This window comes from Lagopus muta, chromosome 3, assembly GCF_023343835.1.
Source record: "Lagopus muta isolate bLagMut1 chromosome 3, bLagMut1 primary, whole genome shotgun sequence".
NCBI classification, from domain to species: domain Eukaryota; kingdom Metazoa; phylum Chordata; class Aves; order Galliformes; family Phasianidae; genus Lagopus; species Lagopus muta.
This window is the reverse complement of record NC_064435.1, coordinates 52,597,644-52,616,091: the sequence shown is the minus strand read 5'-3', so window position 1 is coordinate 52,616,091 and position 18,448 is coordinate 52,597,644.

Genomic DNA, 18,448 nt, shown 5'->3' with positions numbered 1-18,448 from the left:
GCACTGTCAGAACAGAAGCGAAGCTTAACCTCAGAAATAATTCTTTACCGTGGCAAATTAATTTTGAACATGTTAACTTCAGTCAGGGCTCTTCAGAACACTGCAGTGCTGGTTGTCAAATATTTCTGCAGATATAAGCGGTTATAGCCTGTTTTCTTCTGAAAATCCTGGGCCAGTGAACTTCATTACTCACCTCTGCCTGAAGTGCAGATCTTTCTAAAATTATCTCCACTTCTTTGGGAGTTAAATCTCTGATTCTTAGCTTATTGTTGTAACTTTAGTGCTAAGTCCATGTTAAATTCATAGGAATCAATTATTTATTTATTTATTTATGAAACTCTAGGTGAGTGACATAATAGAAAAATTCATCAGGACACAGGTAACAGAAAATAATCACATTTAATCTGAAATAAAATGAACTTCTCACTTCCTCTCATTCAGCTGGGAAAATACAGGAGTCAGATCCTTGGAATGCCGTGTATTATCAGAATGCCTTTCCTGAAAGAAGGCATGCCAGTTTCCATACTTGTTCTGGAGAAGAGAATCTTAGAGAATCTGTAATTCTACATAGCTTCTATTTTGCAAATATTATTGATCCAGACCTTATTCAGGAAGCAGTTTTTATTTTCCTACTGTTAGATTAGTGACTGCCTTCTCAGTTTTATAAATGTTAACATCCTTTTGGCAGAGGAAGTATTATCTCCTTGGCAAGTCATTAGTCTATCGACAGCTGAAATACGTTCTCTGGTCTGGTGAGGAGCAACATTCCAATTTCAATATAAACCCATTGACACATTGAGTCATATTTTTCACATTCATGCATTGTGGAAATGTATTCATAAATGCATACTCATTAGTTGTGGGACTTCGCAATCATTTATCAAAACTTGAGTAAAAGATTGATCATATGTGTGATCGATCTGTAAAAGCATCATAAAAGTTATTAGCTTTGTAGGTGACCTGCTCATGCTCTGTGTTTTGCTTTTCATGTGTGGTTGATTTTTTTTTTTTTTTTTTTTTTTTTTTTTTTTTTTTTTTGGTGTGTGTGTATGTGAGGTTTTTTTTCTGCTTGGAAGCACTTGTAAAAGTTTCGATTTCATTTAAATGCAGCAAATTTGCAATCCTCAAAATCTGCTGTCTAGTTATTATTTGACATTAGACTAATGCTGGCTGGTGAACACTTGCAATGCAAGAAGTTATTCCTATTCAGCACAAGTTATGCTGTGACTGGAAGACAGATTGTTCAGGTCTGTAGAAGTTTAAGCTTGCATTCATCTTGTAGAATCACTCTTCCATGTAGGTTAAAGCACTGCTGTGCTCAGTATTAGTTTTTGGTAAGGTCTGACACCATAAATACATTCCTTGAAATAGAGATCTAGTAATACACACAACTATTCTGTGAGTTTCCTTGCCAGTGACATCACCCATTCTGTGAGTGGCTCACTTGCATTTTGCAATGTTTCAGTGTCAAAGAATTGTGCATAACCTCAGCGGCATTGTCTCCGTTGTATTTACCCTTAGAAGGCAGCAGTCAGAAGAAAACATGTGACAAACAGGTTTCATATCACCTGGGATCATCAGTACCTACCCATGAAAAATGCCACTCACAATAGTTCTGGATGGCTTCTAAAACTGCATAACTTGCTCTAAAAGTAATGTCTCCTCTTCATTACCTTGGAAACCACAATAGATACAAAGAGGACAATAACACTATTGGAAAGAGCAAATTTTCAATTACAAAACATTATTTTTCAACATAGTCACTGCCATTAGCTATAAATTTTCACCATTAATGAGTAAAAACCTGCATGCTATGCTCCTAAAAATCTGCAGTAGCAGAGGTGACCCATTGTTGCCACTGATAAAATGTACCACCCACCATCTCACCATGCTCACATCCCTTGTTTGATCTCCATAAACATTCAGAAAGCACAAATGAATGTCTATGGGTGCTATTTTTTCCACATGGAGGAACTCAGTTCCACAACTTTGCTTCATCCATATTTCTATGTCAGACCATACTGTGCTTCTGTATTTCTAGAAGTATCAAAGCAACACTGATCAATCTTATGTTTCATCTCAGTGAGGAACTCAGAGGTAGTGAAAACTCTGGTATCAGCCACCTTGGCATAATCTATAAGTACCTTCTACCCTTTCTCTGTGCATATCTTCAAGAGCAGAATATATTTGTTCTCAACCACATTTGAGAAAACTGTCCAACCGTGGTAATGCATAGAATACGTTTGTAAATAACAAATTGTTTTATTTGTTTTTCAAAATTGGTGTTTCTGGGGGTGTGTGATTGTGTGCAACTAAGTAAACATGAAGGAGAGAAAAGGACATGCGTGTATACACACGATGTTTTGGTCACATCCTCAAGAGTTGCAGAGCACTGTTTCAGTTCATCCCTCTAATCACCCTGAAGACTGAATTGTGTGAGGTGAAGTTTTTTCATTCCTGATCCTTCTATTCAGTTGAAGCAGTGGTTCCATTGATTCCAGATTTACTTTGGTAAAAGAAGCAGAAAGTAACATTACTGAGCTTAATTTTTCCTTTTTCCCCAGAAAAGTGACTTAAAATTGCCCATAAGGAAAAAATAGATCTGCAAAAGCAATTTAACTTTTGCAGGAAGTTGTATTTCCTAGTATTCCTTACTGTAGATAACAAATAACAAATGCTTAAAAAATATTTTTGGTTGAGATGAGCAATGTACCTGTGATTTTATAATTTTCATGTCTTGCCCAGCTGAACACTCATCTAAATATTTCTGATACTTATTCTATAAAACTATAATCTATTGTATCTAGCCCAGAACATATTTTCATATCATAGAATTGTAGAATGGCCTGGTTTGAAAAAGACCACAATGATCATCTAGTTTCAACCCCCCCTGCTATGTGCAGGGTCGCCAACCACCAGACCAGGCTGCCCAGAGCCACAGCCAGCCTGGCCTTGAATGCCTCCAGGGATGAGGCATCCACAACCTCCTTGGGCAACCTGTTCCAGTGCATCAGCACCCCCTGGGTGAAAAAATTCCTTCTAATAACTAACCTCCCTTGTTCCAGTTTAAAACCATTCCCCTCTGTCCTATCACTATCCAGCCTCATAAACAGCCACTCCCCCTCCTGTTTATATGCTCCCTCCAAGTACTGGAAGGCTGCAATGAGGTCTTCCTGGAGCTTTCTCTTCTCCAAGCTAAACAAGCAAAGTTCCCTCAACTTTTCTCATAAAAGAGGTACTCCAGCCCTCTGAGTGGCCTTCCTCTAGACCCGCTCCAAGAGCTCCACATCTTTCCTGTAATGGGGGCCCCAGACACGGACACATCTGTTCTCCAGATGGGGCCTCACAAGAGCTGAGTAGAGGGGGACAATCACCTCCCTCTCCCTGCTGACTACCCCTTTTTTTAATGCAGCCCAGAACACAGTTGGCGTTCTGGGCTGCAAGCGCACACTGCTGGCTCATGTTCACATTCTTGTCCACCAGGACCCCCAAGTCCTTCTCCACAGGGCTGCCCTCAAGGAGATCTTCCCCCGGCTTGTATAAATACCTGGGATTGCTCTGGCTCAAGTGCAGTACCCTGCACTTGGCTTTACTGAACCTCATTAAGTTCTCATGGGCCTACTTCTCCAGCCTGTCCAGGTCTCTCAGGATGACTTCCCTTCCCTCCAATGTATTGACCACACTCGGTTGCTCGGTTGCTCGGCTTGGTGTCATCCTCAAACTTGCTGAGGGTGCACTCGATGCCATCGTCTGTCATTAATGAAGATGCTGCTATGTTTCACTAGAAACTAGTTTCCCTTAACGTGCTATCTAAGGTTTCACAAATTATATTAGTGGGGATTAAAAAACAAAAAAAGCATACTTGTTGATATATATATTTTATTTCTACTATTTTTCTCTGTAATTGAGTATGGAAAGGACAGTATTGATAAATGATAAAGCTGAAACAAATTAGTTCTTACCACTTCTACCATTTCATGTAGAATATAGCAATAGTTAATATTAATAGTGTTGCTGTTAGACCTTGTCTTTGATAGTTGGAGACTGTTTCCCTTAATTTTGTTCTTAAAATTATGGCATGTTTAAATATAGTTCTTATAGTCAATTTTATATGCACAATGGTAATAGCAGCATCTTGGGATGTGTTAGCACCAGTTGATTTACATGGTCACCACTGCTGCTCTGGATATGAGCTGGTCTTTGGCTGGTATCTTGTAAAATGTTGAAGTTTGCCTTCCATACTGTAGAAGGAAATACCCTTCTTTAAGAAATCTCTCCTTCACTTGTAATGTGAATCTTCAAACATGTACTTCTGTTTTTGTCTGTTGTTTCTCAGTCCACACACAAAGTAAAAAAAGCTTAATTGCAAATCAATTAGTAAATCGGAGATAATTACATCCCTGTATCTAACATATAAATGTAATTGTTGATGCATATCGTTTTTTAAAATTAACTCCCCAGATTATTCTGTTATGATAGCAATTGTCCTGTGTATCAACTTTATCTTTAGAGCATTAAGCCACTCAAATGCAAGACAACCTTAAGATCTTAGTAGGAATAATTTATTAAAGGTTCATCCCTGTAGAATTATAAAATGTGCTTTTTTAGACAGTGCTAAAACCACAGCCGTAATGTAAATGCATTCTTCAGGAACATTTGAAGGCCACTGGCACTATCAGTCAAAAGATTTAGAAGTCTCAAGTAACCCATGTAAAGGTCAATTAGTATAGGAAAAAGGATTAATAAAGATCTGAAGTGTAAGAAATTTGGGAACTAAGTAGGAGAAATGTATACTAATTATCTTCGTTCAAAACTAAGCTAATTCATAATGCAGAACAGGTTGACTTATGTCAGAATACTGCCTTGGTAAAACACCTCTACCTTCTGAGAGAGAACATAATCCTGTTTCCCTGCTGTATTTCTTCATTTATAGGCTGTCTGAATTGAAAATGCAGATGTTTTACTCTGGGAATTGACTGCAAGGGTGATTGCTTTCAGGTGAAACAATAAATTAAAATTTACAGAGCAAGATAATCTTACTTAGGGAGAAGAGCTAGAATAAGTTAAAGTGAAAACGAAAAAAATGCCTGGTGGTTTGTGCTACATTTCTGTGCCTAATTAGGTAATTAGAAGGTGGGGACTGATGGGTCTAGTGTCAATTAATTTTCTGAAAACATCTTCACTGAGAACAAGGGTACAAATAGGAACTGAAAGCATTTCCGTGCTCAGTTTATACTGGTCACTTTAAAAAGCTTAATAGTGTTTTTAGATAACAAAATAGCATTTTTTTTTTCTGAATTCCTGGTGCCCTTTACTATTTTGTGCAAATGCAAAATTAACATTATTTAGATATTGACTCAAAATGGAAAGTTTTTAGGCTGATTCTTCATGAAATTCTACAGCAGTGAACACATAGTTCTTTTTCTTAAACAGAAGTAGTATATGCAATACTGAACATTTGAAACCAACCCAGATGTGGCTCACTGAGCTAACTATTGTGTATTGAAGTCCACTAACAGACAGATGAATCTCACACAAGCTTGGTTACACAGATAAGTTTACAGCTATATTTCTTGCTGTTTTCTATTGGTTTTGGTTGTTTGGTTGCTTTTTGTAGGCTTTTTGTTTGTTTGCTTTTTTGTTCTCTTTTGGTGTGGATTTTTTTGGCAGGGATGGTTGGGGGGAGATTTTCAGTTCCAAAATTTTGAGAACATTCATTCACAGGCATCTCTGTAGATGTTTTAGACACCCATATATATTTAATGGGGAAGTTAACTCATTTCAGAACATAGAATCATCACTGGTCATAGCTGAAAATAAATTCTCAAAGTGATAGGAAGCACTGCTTCAGTGTGCATAATGTGAGAATGCTTCTGAAGTTTACCTTGACATGGGAGAAATTTCAGAGATGAACTGTAGATTTGAGCAATTAAAACCTCCTTGCATTCACCAGCCTTCGGATGGCATACCATGGTGTGATCATATAGTTTAAGTAGTGCCTCAAAGATCACAGAATCACAGAATCACAGAATGGCCAGGGTTGGAAAGGACCTTAAGGATCATGAAGCTCCAACACCCCTGCCTGCCACATGCAGGGCCACCAACCTCCACATTTAATACTAGACCAGGCTGCCAGGGCCCCATCCAATCTGGCCTTGAACACTTCCAGGAACGGGGCATTCACAACCTCTCTGGGCAGCCTGTTCCAGCACCTCACTACTCTCTCTGTAAAGAATTTCCCCCTTGGCATCCAACCTAAATCTTCCCTCCCTCAACTTAAAACCATTTCCCCTTGTCCTGCAGTTATCAAGTCTTTCAAAGAGCTGATTCCCCTCCTCTTTGCAGGTTCCATTTAGGTACTGAAAGGCTGCAATGAGGTCACCCTGCAGCCTTCTTTTCTCCAGGCTGAAAAAGCCCAGCTTTCTCAGCCAGTCTTCATAGGAGAGGTGCTCCAGATCATCTTCATGGCCCTCCTCTGGACCCTCTCCAACAGCTCCCTGTCTTTTTTGTACTGGGAGCTCCAGACCTGGACACAGTACTCCAGATGGGGCCTCACAAGAGCAGAGTAGAGGGGGACAATCATCTCCCTGTCCCTGCTGGCCACCCCTCTTTTGATGGAGCCCAGGATACCATTTGCTTTCCGAGCCACAAGAGCACACTGCTGGCTCATGTTTTCATCTATCAAGACCCCCAGGTCCTTCTCTGCAGGGCAGCTCTCAAGGACCGCTCCTTCCAGTCTGTATGGATGCCTGGGATTCTTCCAGCCCAAGTGCAAAACTCTGCACTTTGCAGGGTTGAACCTCATCAGGTTCACCTGGGCCCACCTTTCTAGCCTCTCGAGGTCCCTCTGAATGGCATCCCTTCCTTTCACCATGTCGACCGCACCACTCAGCTTGGTGTCATCAGCAAACTTGCTGAGGGTGCACTCGATTCCATCATCAATAAAGATGTTCTGTCATTGATAAAGATGTTAAAGAGCGCTGGTCCCAAGACAGACCCCCGGCAGACGCCGCTCGTTACCGGCTTCCACCTGGACATAGAGCCATTGATGACCACCCTCTGTCTGCGGCCTTTCAACCAATTTCTTATCCATCGAGTGGTCCACCCATCAAAGATATTACGCTGCATACCGTAATAAAGAGTGCAACACCTGATCACTCAAATAGAGATACGCTTTTATCACAAAAATGGCAGGGGATGGAAATGGAAAAAAGAGAAACTTACAGAAACTTTTAGGAATTTTAAGTACATGACTAAATCTACTTCACACCATTTTTTCATTTTCCACCATTCTGTTTCTCACCAGCTATAGGTAAATCTTCCAGCCAAATGTTGTCTTAAGAACTCTGAGATTTTATGAAAGAACAGCATTTGAGAGTTGGAAGTATAGGGTTCCTTTCATAAATGACAACATCTGTCCTCAAATGTTATTTGTATGAAATACTAACTAGGAAAAGTTTTTTTCTCCTCTGATTTCCAGTGATACAATCAAGCATCATTCTGCTTAAAATGTAATACAAGTCAGCCTAATGTTACAGTTTCCTCCAAAATTCTTCCTTTTTTTTTTTTAATCTCTGTAAATTCTCCTGGTATATGCAAATATCTGACTAGTAATTCGTCCTCCTCTTGGATTAATTACAGGAATGATTCCTATACTCTTACAAGATCTCCACCCTAGAAATTTTGTAACAGGCAATAGATATTAGCAAAATCTTAACTTACTCTATTTTCAAGTATTGGATAAGTTATTCCACAACCTATGTCTTATATCCTATAATTGTAGGTTAATTAAGAGGATGTCTAGATTATCCGATTATCCAATTCCCCACACAAAGCAAAGTCAAACTTGAGAATACATACAACTTTTGGAAGCTTGACTAAACTTTAAGTTTATGAAAAGAACACTGATATTTACTAGACAAAGCAGAACATATTTTGCATTCTCTTGTTTTCTCCAGAATTAAAACAGCTGTGCTCTGCTAACTTTCATGTTATTCACTGATCTCTCCTGGAAGCTTACATTACCAGTAGCTGATGACAATATGCATTTACTAATGATAATATATATTTAAAAAAAAAAAAACAAAAACAAAAACAAACAAAAGAACCACCAAACCTTTTTCTTGATGGAAAATGAAGTATCCTTTGATTTCAATATCAAATTATCTTAGCCATTGTCTTTATACTTCTGTACTCTTTAGATATTTAGATATGAGTAATTCAGTACATGTTGCCCATAAACCATGCTCCTTTAAACAATTTAAATCAAAGTTCAGTTGAAATGGGAACAGTGCTGATGTTGTTTTCAAGTGAGATCACACTGAACAGCTAATAACATTTATGACACTTCTGCAGGATGTGGATCAGTAACCACTGCAGCATGTATTATGCTGAATAAAAACTTATAACATTTTGAATCCCAGATACAAGTACTTTCTCTAAATGAATAGTATTGTATTGTTGATGACCCATTATTCAGCTAATATTTCAAAAGCTAATTAAAATCTATTCATGGATAATTTTAAATATATGAAGGATAAATAATGAATATAACAATTGAATGTAATGTGCTTCTTTTATTAATCTTGGGGTGAATAGACATAATAAAAAACATTAATCTTATCTGCCATTAATTTCTTCATTTCTAACTTTCTTTCAACTGAGATTATATCTATATGCAAAATTCTAGCATTCCAGCATGATGCATTTAATTTTTTTTCAGTGGCATAATCAATTTAAACTATTCTACATCTCTTTATGAAACTTGTTAATGACATAAAGTCTGAAGTAATTGGATGAGGGCCACTCCAAATGTAATGCCTCCTATTTCATTATGGTAGCCCAGTGAAAGAAATGAGATAAAACCTTTACTTTCTGTTTGTAAGTAATGTCCAGGGACCTCAAATTGAGAAGTCTACCCAACATTAGACTATTATGAAAGCTGTAGGAGGATCACAGATGACATGCAACATGAAAAAGGAAGGAAAGACTGATATTATTTGGATCATTCAACATAAAAGAGAGCGAGTACAGCTCTATGGATGCTTATGTTTAAAAAAAAATTTAAATCCATCCATTAAGAGTAAGATAAAGTATTGATTTCTATGACTGGAATAATAAAAAAATACTGGTTGCGAAGATAGATGACGATTGCAATAGGTTATCTGAGGAAGCAACTGAGTCTTCCTGCTCCAAACAGACAGAAGCAGAATAAAATTCCTCTTCTAATCTGTTCCATAAATTGTTGAATATTCACAGTCAGGCTGTCTCATATCAGCTGACAATATTTCTCGGGAAGATTTCTGTATTACCTACAATTGGAAAGCAGAGGTTGCTATCTAGAAAGCAAAATTTGAAATCTTTCAGGGCTCTCTCTGGTGTGTCAAGATGTGCACTCCATTTCTTGTGCAACACAGTATGACTGAATTTGCTTTATCAATATCCTAGGTAACAACTCTATGGCTGATCATAAATGGTCAGAGCTGAGCTTCCAAAAATAATTTTATAAATTCTGATTGAAATGAATTGTCATTCTCCTAACTAAGTCTTTAGAAGATATTTTGCTTAAAGTTCCATTAGAGGCTAATAATGCAAGACACAGATCATTTTACGTTCACAGAGTTCATATGAAAGAGATGTAATTAAACCCAGTTTCCAATGCATTAAAATTAAACATCTTAAATTCCACAATCAATTATTCAAATTATAATCCTGTGTCCTCTATTGCTTCTATTTACTTCTATTCAGTTTTTTCTTACCTTATTTTTCTGTTATGATCCTAAATGCTCAGTGACGTCTACTTTGTATTTCTTCTCAAAATGCTTGAATTTCATTATTAAGAATACATAATCAGTGCATGATAGTTTTCTTTGCTTCTGCAATTGTCACAATTGTATTTCAAATTACATAAGCAAGACTTCACCATGTTTGTACACGAGCTGATGCATTATGAAAACACATCATTTTGGGGAAAAAAATGGGGAAAAAAAGTCTTTCTAAATGCATGCTGTTTCCTTAAAACAAGGGAGATAAGCTGGGACATTTATTAAGGACATTTTTCTTTCAGATCTTCATGGCTGATTTTAACTCCATTACCCTGTTCACCTTAGGTGTACAGATGTCTGAGCACGAAAGATAAACAGAGCAGATTATCAACAGTGAGATCCGCTTGGTAGGATCTGAAAGAAGGATATTGCTTTAAACTGATTTGTCCAAAGCTTCAAAATCCGAACGCAAAATCAAACTCCGTTTACTGTAAGCTAGAACAGCATTTCCCACTTAAGGCTTAGCCAAATCAATCATCGACACATTTTTCAGTCTTGTGAACAAGTAGCAAATTCTTCAATATTCTGGAAGAGCCTATATGTCTTTTTTTCTTTTCCTACACTCTATTTGTGCCACAGAAATCTAAACGGACCAGCCCTAATGTTTTATTTTTCTTTAAAGTCAGCACTAATTCTTGATTTTAAACTAAATAATGATGAAAACAAAGAACAGTCAAGAATAACTGAATGCTCTTTCTTACTGATTTATTTCTACTTATCAAATATGTATGGTACTTTCATCATAAAGAACCATCACATCAACTTACAGAATCTATTACATTCTAAAACACTGTATTTTCTGTAACAGCACTGTGCAACATCTTCTGAGCTTCCAGAATGCCTTTTTCCCCTTTCACTTACATGCAAAAGAAAAAATTAAACACACAATTCACATATATGTAGACTGAGTGAGAGTAGCTTTAGTCTGAAAATTAACAGCACCATGACATTTCTCTATAGCGCAGACTGATGAGCTGTAGGGAAAATACAGACTGCAAAGCAAAGCCCACCACAATAAATTGGTGTGTTTTTGTAGAAGAGATTTAAATGCAGAAATGATGATGTGTCTGGCATGTCACACTTATTGTTTATGAATGATGAAATATTTTCCTTCCTGAGAAATGGGTTTGGATTACATTTTCAATGAAGAAAAGTGTTGTATGTCTTGCATGGGGCCAATAATATTAAGGAAGAACTTGACCAGAAAAACTGAACCTCAGAAATGCTGCTATCTGCAATTCCAGTTTTAATGACTCCGTCCTCTTTCATTAAGAAATCAAAGGCAAAAATGGGAACATTTAGACATTAATGATAAGGTAACTAATTATAAATGTCCTATTTTTCAAAACTGTTAAGATCTTGGTGGTTCTTTTCATTATCTTTAATAAACATTGTCTTTTTACTACCTTGAGCACTGACCAAAGAGCAAGTAGCTTTGGATTCAGATTTACAACCTCAGGGGCCATCACTTAAGCACATAATATGAACTCTTTACTTTGGTGGAGAAGTAGAGAAATGGGAATAGTATTGTCATAATATGATGATTTTAAGTTCCTCAGGCTTTGGTCTGTAAACCAAAAATAGTCTCCAGTTTCTTTGTCTTTTTTGCATTACCAGTAATAAAATAGGAAAATACATTTAAACTGCGACTTCTGCCCAAAAATACAATAATTCAATTTACCAGTACTACGTACAGATATTACTAAAACACATTTCCAAGAGGGAGTGTGACAGCAAACTGGGACCACTGCAGAAGTAATGAGTCTGATGAATGTTTCCCCCAGGAGAAAGCTTAATGCTAATGAAAAGCAGTTAGGAATACTTATTAGTTACATGGGTAATGGGAAGGCTTTTTGGCTTTGACATTTTTACAAAATTATATTGACGGGGGTAATCATAAGGTCTCTATCTTGTGAAGGAGGCGTTTCCACTGAAAAACAAAGATCCCTGTTTGCAAGAAGTACAAATATTAGGCTTCAAAAAATATGCCAATGCCCTGAAAAAAAAAAAAAAAAAAAAAAAAAAAAAAAAAGAAAAAAAAGAAAAAAGAAAGAAGATTAGACTAAGAGAGCAATTCTCAGATTCCATTATCTTGTGAGTACACAAAAATGGGCACAGAAGATGTAAATATAGAACTGAGTCCTATTGTCATTCTATCCATACTGCTGTTGCCCCCCCCATGCTAGAAGAGTGAATACAGTAGCAAATAAGAAGCAAGAACACATTCCACAAAATAAAATGTGATGATCATATGCTGAAATTAACTGTTTTTTCATATCAGTTCTTAAAGAAAATCATCCAAAAGTGCTGTTGAGAAAATTGTTTTAAACCAACATAACAAAATGTGCAGCTTTATGTTCTTGAAGAAATGTGTCAAAATACCTTATTCTGATATTGCTTAAAACATTTCCATTTATATGAACTGTGAAGCATAAGCAAAGTGAAGAGACAAAACTACTTCTTTATTGTAAAATGTATGGTGTTTGTATATAATTTGATCTAATTTAGAAAGTCCCTTGTCAGGGAAGCATGTCAAGGCACATTGCATCCTGAAAGGAATTATATATCCGCTCAGTAAAAAGCCATCCTTATAAGAAGTTTTGGGTTGTTTTTTTGTTTTGTTTTGTTTTTATTTTACTTTAAAAACATTTAGCAAGGGAATTAAATGAATGGTTCATAATACCATAGCAGATCTAGAAGTTCTGCATATTTATGTTTTGAATACTCAATTCTCAACAAGTGTGAATGCAGCAGGGAAATTTCAGTTTCACAGTATTTGTTCAAGGCCTCTGTTGAAAATCATGAATTACCCCATCTTTCCTTTCTGCTGCATCTTATGTTCATTTGTTGCTACATATGGTCACAAGACTGATGACCCAGAGCAGACTGAAGCTCTTTTAATTCTTCACAAAGTCCAAGGTGTGTCAGCAACATTTTCCACATACTCCAAGCTCCATAACAATTGTGTTAATTGTTTTTGCTGAATCCTGTTGACTGGGAACCAAACAGCACAGATGCATAGTACATCTGTGCAATTTAGGCTCAGGCAAAATACATCTTCTCTACCTGAATGTTCCTGCTACCATTTTGCTGGGTCTTATTACTGCTGTTATGCTTATTATAATGTGCATTTCTCTGGTAGTATACCATAAAGATTTCCATACCAGCCATAGGTCAGACATGATGCTCCACCTACATACATTCAGCCAACAATATGCTACTGCAATTTCCTGTGAAGAAAAGCAGCTGACACTAGCTCCCACACAGCCATGGCTAAAAGTTTGAGACAGGGGCTACCCCATCTAAGAAATCTCAAGTACTACTGCACCATACTACAATCTATCAAGCTGATAAGCCCATAGTCTTAATTGCCATCCACACACACACCTCTGCCTTCTTCCTGCTGAGCAGTAAATGGCAAAACAGGCTGTTGGGAGCTGTCAATCAAAATTGCTAAAAAAAAACATTGTTCTATATGGCCCATTCCATTTTTATGGCTAGCTGAGACATTCTTTCAAGGACCTAAAAACAAGGTAGTGAAAGAAGTTGTATAGTAAGACAAACAGTTGCTGTGATAGAAAGACCTCATGCTTTTGAAACCCTGAAGAACTTTGACACTAAGTCAGTGATTTGTGCAAGCTCTTAATGACCTTAAAGGAAGAGTACTGCCACATAGAAGTGCCAGATCACAACAGTAACTCTGTGTACAACACAATGCAACTCCAGTTTAGAAATGTTACCCTTAGCTAGAACAAAGTGGGAGATTATATAGCCCAGTGCATTAGTACAGAGACATTCTCTGATGCAATCTGTAGAACAACTACATTAGCACAGTGCTGTTCAAATTCTGTGACCCATCACTGAAGATTCTCCACCATTTCTAGCTCTGCAGACAGACTTGTATTGCATGACACTGTACCGTGCATCTTCAAAATGATGAAACCTGATTTAAAGCCTCTTTCTGCAGCTCTGTACTACTCTTACATATCACTCTTTTGTGTGTGAATGACAGGGATACTGTAACACATGCAGGGTTACTTTTACAGGAGAGGAATGAATCTCCTGAACACAGAGGAGATGGAAGGGCTAAACTGTGCAGCACAAATATTTTTCTCCTCTGTCCACACAGACAAAATTTTATCAGACATATTTTTCTCTCTTATGTAAATCCCACCACTTCAGGATCAAACCATTCCAACATATGAGAACAAGATATGAACAACTCCTCACTGACATAAAGAAAAGTAACTATCTGTTACCTGTCTAAGGTACTGTCACCTTTTAGTAGCTTTGTTCTTATCACAACAGAACTGTGTGAGCCAGATTTAAGAACTTATTTTATTTTAAAATTTATTTCCCTTGTCAATGCTTTTCATTTTACTCCGCTTATTTTGTGTGGGTTTTTTTTTTTTTCTTTTCTCTTTTTTTTCAATCTGACAAGTCTCTTTATTACTAACCACATTTGTCTTGTTTCATCTCATTCTGCATTTCCTCACATTTTGTAGGTCTCGTTTTTGTTGTTGTCATTGTCTGTTGAGTTGCTGATGCTTGACTTTTCCCTTAATTTGAGATGAACGGAGGAAAATGAATTATGTTCGATGTTGAACATATGCACACAATAAACACCCGACTTTTAGAAGATGTCATGGAAGCATCTGCTATGCTATATTTTTATGACTGGTATAAAAATGAAATAATTGGTATTTACTTTTTATTTTCATCTTCAGATGTCATTTCTGCCCACCCCCTCTATACTCAAATATGTAGCAGTATATTGAAGTTAAATCCAGACACACACACACACACACAGAAAAAAAAAAAAAAAAGTCAGTTTAAAAGCATTTTTGAACTTCTGAAATTAAAACATTCCCAGAGTAAAAATAATCTTAACTACTGCAAAGTTTTATGCTCTCTTGCACTCTATACTCATTACTGACTACAGCTTAAAATCTATGCTCATTAAGGCCTTTAATACCTGTTGGTGTTCATGTAAGTGAAAGGCGTTTGTTTCTGACTACTTAAAGTGAACTGACGTACCTAATAAAATTGGCATTGAAAACTCAGTAAAAGGCTTTTTGGCACCCCAGGAAGTGAGTGGGATCATAACATAATTAAAATATATAGAAGGCGACTGAGTCAGCAAGGCAGCTACAGTACTTGATAACTGTCACTTGATTACTCTTGAAAGCCGATAAAAATCAGAAATAGTGATTGCCCACCACAGGCATAAGACATCCTTGATGCTTTAGAAACATAATCACAGTATTGCAGGAGGTCTAATCAACAGCTACCTATAATCTCTGCAATCGCTGTAAAAAAGCATTAATGAAATATTCATGCAGGTAGCTGTCATAGGCATAAAACATCATAAGCTACTCCTTTTTACTAATAAATACTTCTGTCCTGTTCCAACTTATAAGCTTACACAAGCAATGCAGATTTAGCTGCTGATTTTTTCTAGCCATAGCTAGCCGCAACTCCCCAGAAATGTCAGTCGAGAACAGAACTCTTAAAGAAGTAAAGATCAGACGCTAGAGCCTATTCCTGGAGAAGATGGCTGTTGGAGCCTATTTCTGGAGAAAATGGAGTTAGTTAGCACCCTAAATGCAACTATACATTTTAGAGGTAGTTTCTTTTGCTTAGAATATAATGCTAAAGCTTAATTTTGGACAGGCAAGAGATTTTGTGGGTATATATGTATATGTATATATATATAATTATACAGTATGTATAAATACTTATGAATCATTCTTGCTCCTATTTCCAAAGCTCAGAAAAACATTGAAGAGGAAGGATTTTATTCTTCTTTATTCTCATGCAAAGGCATTAGAGTGACATGACAACTGTCTATCAGTTTGGGGAGGTCATTTAATTTTTCTGCATGCCTCTTTACAATAATCAGAGAGACAAGACTTCATTTCTCTTTTGCTTAGAGACAGAGTAAATATTAAAATAGACCCATCACATCACAATGTGGCTGTGGGGTGACCAGGCAATGTCACACTAATAATAGATTGTTTAAAATAATTTCTATGATGTAGAGAGTTTGCAGTGTACATTACAATACCTGTGAAATGTGTATGCAAAATTAACCAGTATAATGATGCCTAATCATGAAGCCTTGGAAGAGCTGGTATGATAGCAGACAAAAAATATAAAGATCTCCAGTTTTTTATTAAGAATTAAGAGCCCCACTCATCTCAAGAAAACAGAAGGTTCTTAAAAGAGTGTTAAAAACTCAGACAACTTAAGCTGTTATTTGACAAATACAGCCCCTAGTCTGCTTAACAAGGATAGAGATTATTTTGTGTAGAACAGATAATCAAAAACTTTGTTTATACAGCATTGCATATGAACTTTTATGCCTTTTTTCTCTGATCAGTATGTTCAACTTTCTTATCTTTAAAGCCTGCAGTGATTATATCCTTGATAGAAAGGATTTAACTTTCAAATCTTTGTTGAATTTCTTTTGTCAATTCAGTACCATTAAATTTTTTCCTGTATTAAAGAAGGCAATGTGGAAAATATTTTTAAAGGCAAGGTATCTTCTAGGTAAAATGCCCGTTGATTATATCAAATATACCTCTTGACTCACAATCTAGCCACCCACAGTTCTGCTGTCATTTCAATATCTTTACCAGAATAATAGTACAAGATTCATCTATGTTAGCTCAGAGAATATCTAAGCTCCTCTTAGAGCATCTTAAAATATAAAATACCAAATTAGAGGAGAAGAACTTAAAGATAGATTCAAGAAATCAATTCAGTTCCTTCAAGCAAAATTTGCAACTCTGCTCAAAAACCCCTGCCTAGTAACTATTTGCTCTGTGATAGATATTTACCATTAAAAGTTATCAGGCTACCTAGAGCTACATGGAGGTGTGCCCAGGAGTGTTTCAAATCACTGCAATATAAATCATAGACTCCTAGTTGAAGAGGAGCCCTGCAGCCAGAATACAGCAGATCTCTGCAAGCGACATCAGAGCTACTCCAAATGCAGCACACTGGAGCTCCAAATAGCCAGACTTGTTAAACATAAGCAGAGCAGCTTAAGCTCAACCTACTGTCACAATTAAGCCTTAACTCTATATCATGGTCACAGTCAGGGCAGACTCATTGCAGAGATGCAAACAAGCTGCTTCAGACATGTATTCAGGGTGTACAGGCACCTATAACACTCTTTCAACTCTGCTACAATTCAGCTGTCTGTGCTGGGTAACTCCGAATGCGTCTCACACTCCATATTTCAGGATTCACAGATGAAGTAGCAATGTCCACCTCTTCTGCTTGGGAATCTGCTTAATGTGATGAGACTGCTCTGAAAATGTTTACCACAGCTTATCAGAGCATACAACACAGAAGCAGGCACAGCTGACACTGCAACTTTTCCCCATGAGCTTGCACTTAATGCCATAATACAGGACAGGTGAGTAAAAGTTTCTTTTTTTTTCTTTCCCTCAAAAATCATTCCCCTCACTTCATGGTAAATTGGAGAAAACTAATTGCGCAGGTTTAGATTTGTTGAAGTTGCTCCCTCATTTGCTCACCCTTCTCAAACAGAGACCTCTGAATTATCAGTGTACCTAAAGACAACTTCAGCAGGAGAAGCTAGTCTTATCCACACACAGAATAGCTACTAGATGAAGCTGCATCCTTCCCAAGGAATTGTGGGCTTTAATGTCATAAAAGAAGATAACTGAGTTTGAATTGTCTACATCTTATTTGAGTAGCATGAATAACTGGTAAGTCTATTAAAGGCCTTTGTTGCACTAACTATCTCTTAAAAAAAACTTTTGACACTTAATGGCATCCAGTATTAAAAATGAAATAAATGTGATGATGAAAGTCAGGTTTTAGATTGTAAATCCCATGAAATAAAACTCCAAGAAATTTCGGCCTGCCAGTATTCTGAGAACCCCAATTTCTTGTAAGACGTGAATTAACAACTATAGCTTTTACATCTGAAGAGAAGAGATTTCTCTGTTGATGTCCTGCATCTAACACAGCTGAATTCAGATGTTAATGCACTTATCTCTGTTCTAAAGTATTCATGCTCGGTGTAATATGTTCTATCTCTATCTTCAGTGCTTAGTTGTGTGTCTGTTGGGAAGGCTGGGGCAGAATAAAAAAATCTGTTTGATCAGTTAACTCTTGTTTTATGTTCCCAGTCACTGGAAAATAAATCTGGCATCAGATTTCTTAGTGCTCTCAAGTAAGAACATCAATATTAGCCCCTTGGTGATATGACAATATAAATAAAATAACCATCTCATTTATGCTTTCAGCAAAGCACAATGCAACCATCAACTAATTATTGTTAATTAAAAAATATTTGCAAGCCTCTTTTTTTAGAGGTGTGAGAACAAATCATTTGATTTTATAATGATAAAATCATTTTTAAAAAAGATTTTACGGAAATGATGGAACAGGGCATAAAATACCAAAAGAGTTGTAAAAGCAGTTAATTATGTAGTATAATATATGATCATAAAGCAGTCAGGACCAAGTGTATCATGAATGGAGAGTCAGTATTTTATTACCTTCAAAATGTTTCTGCTTACACTCAGAGCACAGTACCCTGAAAATATTCAGTCTGCAGAGAGCCAAAATTATTTCATGAAAAC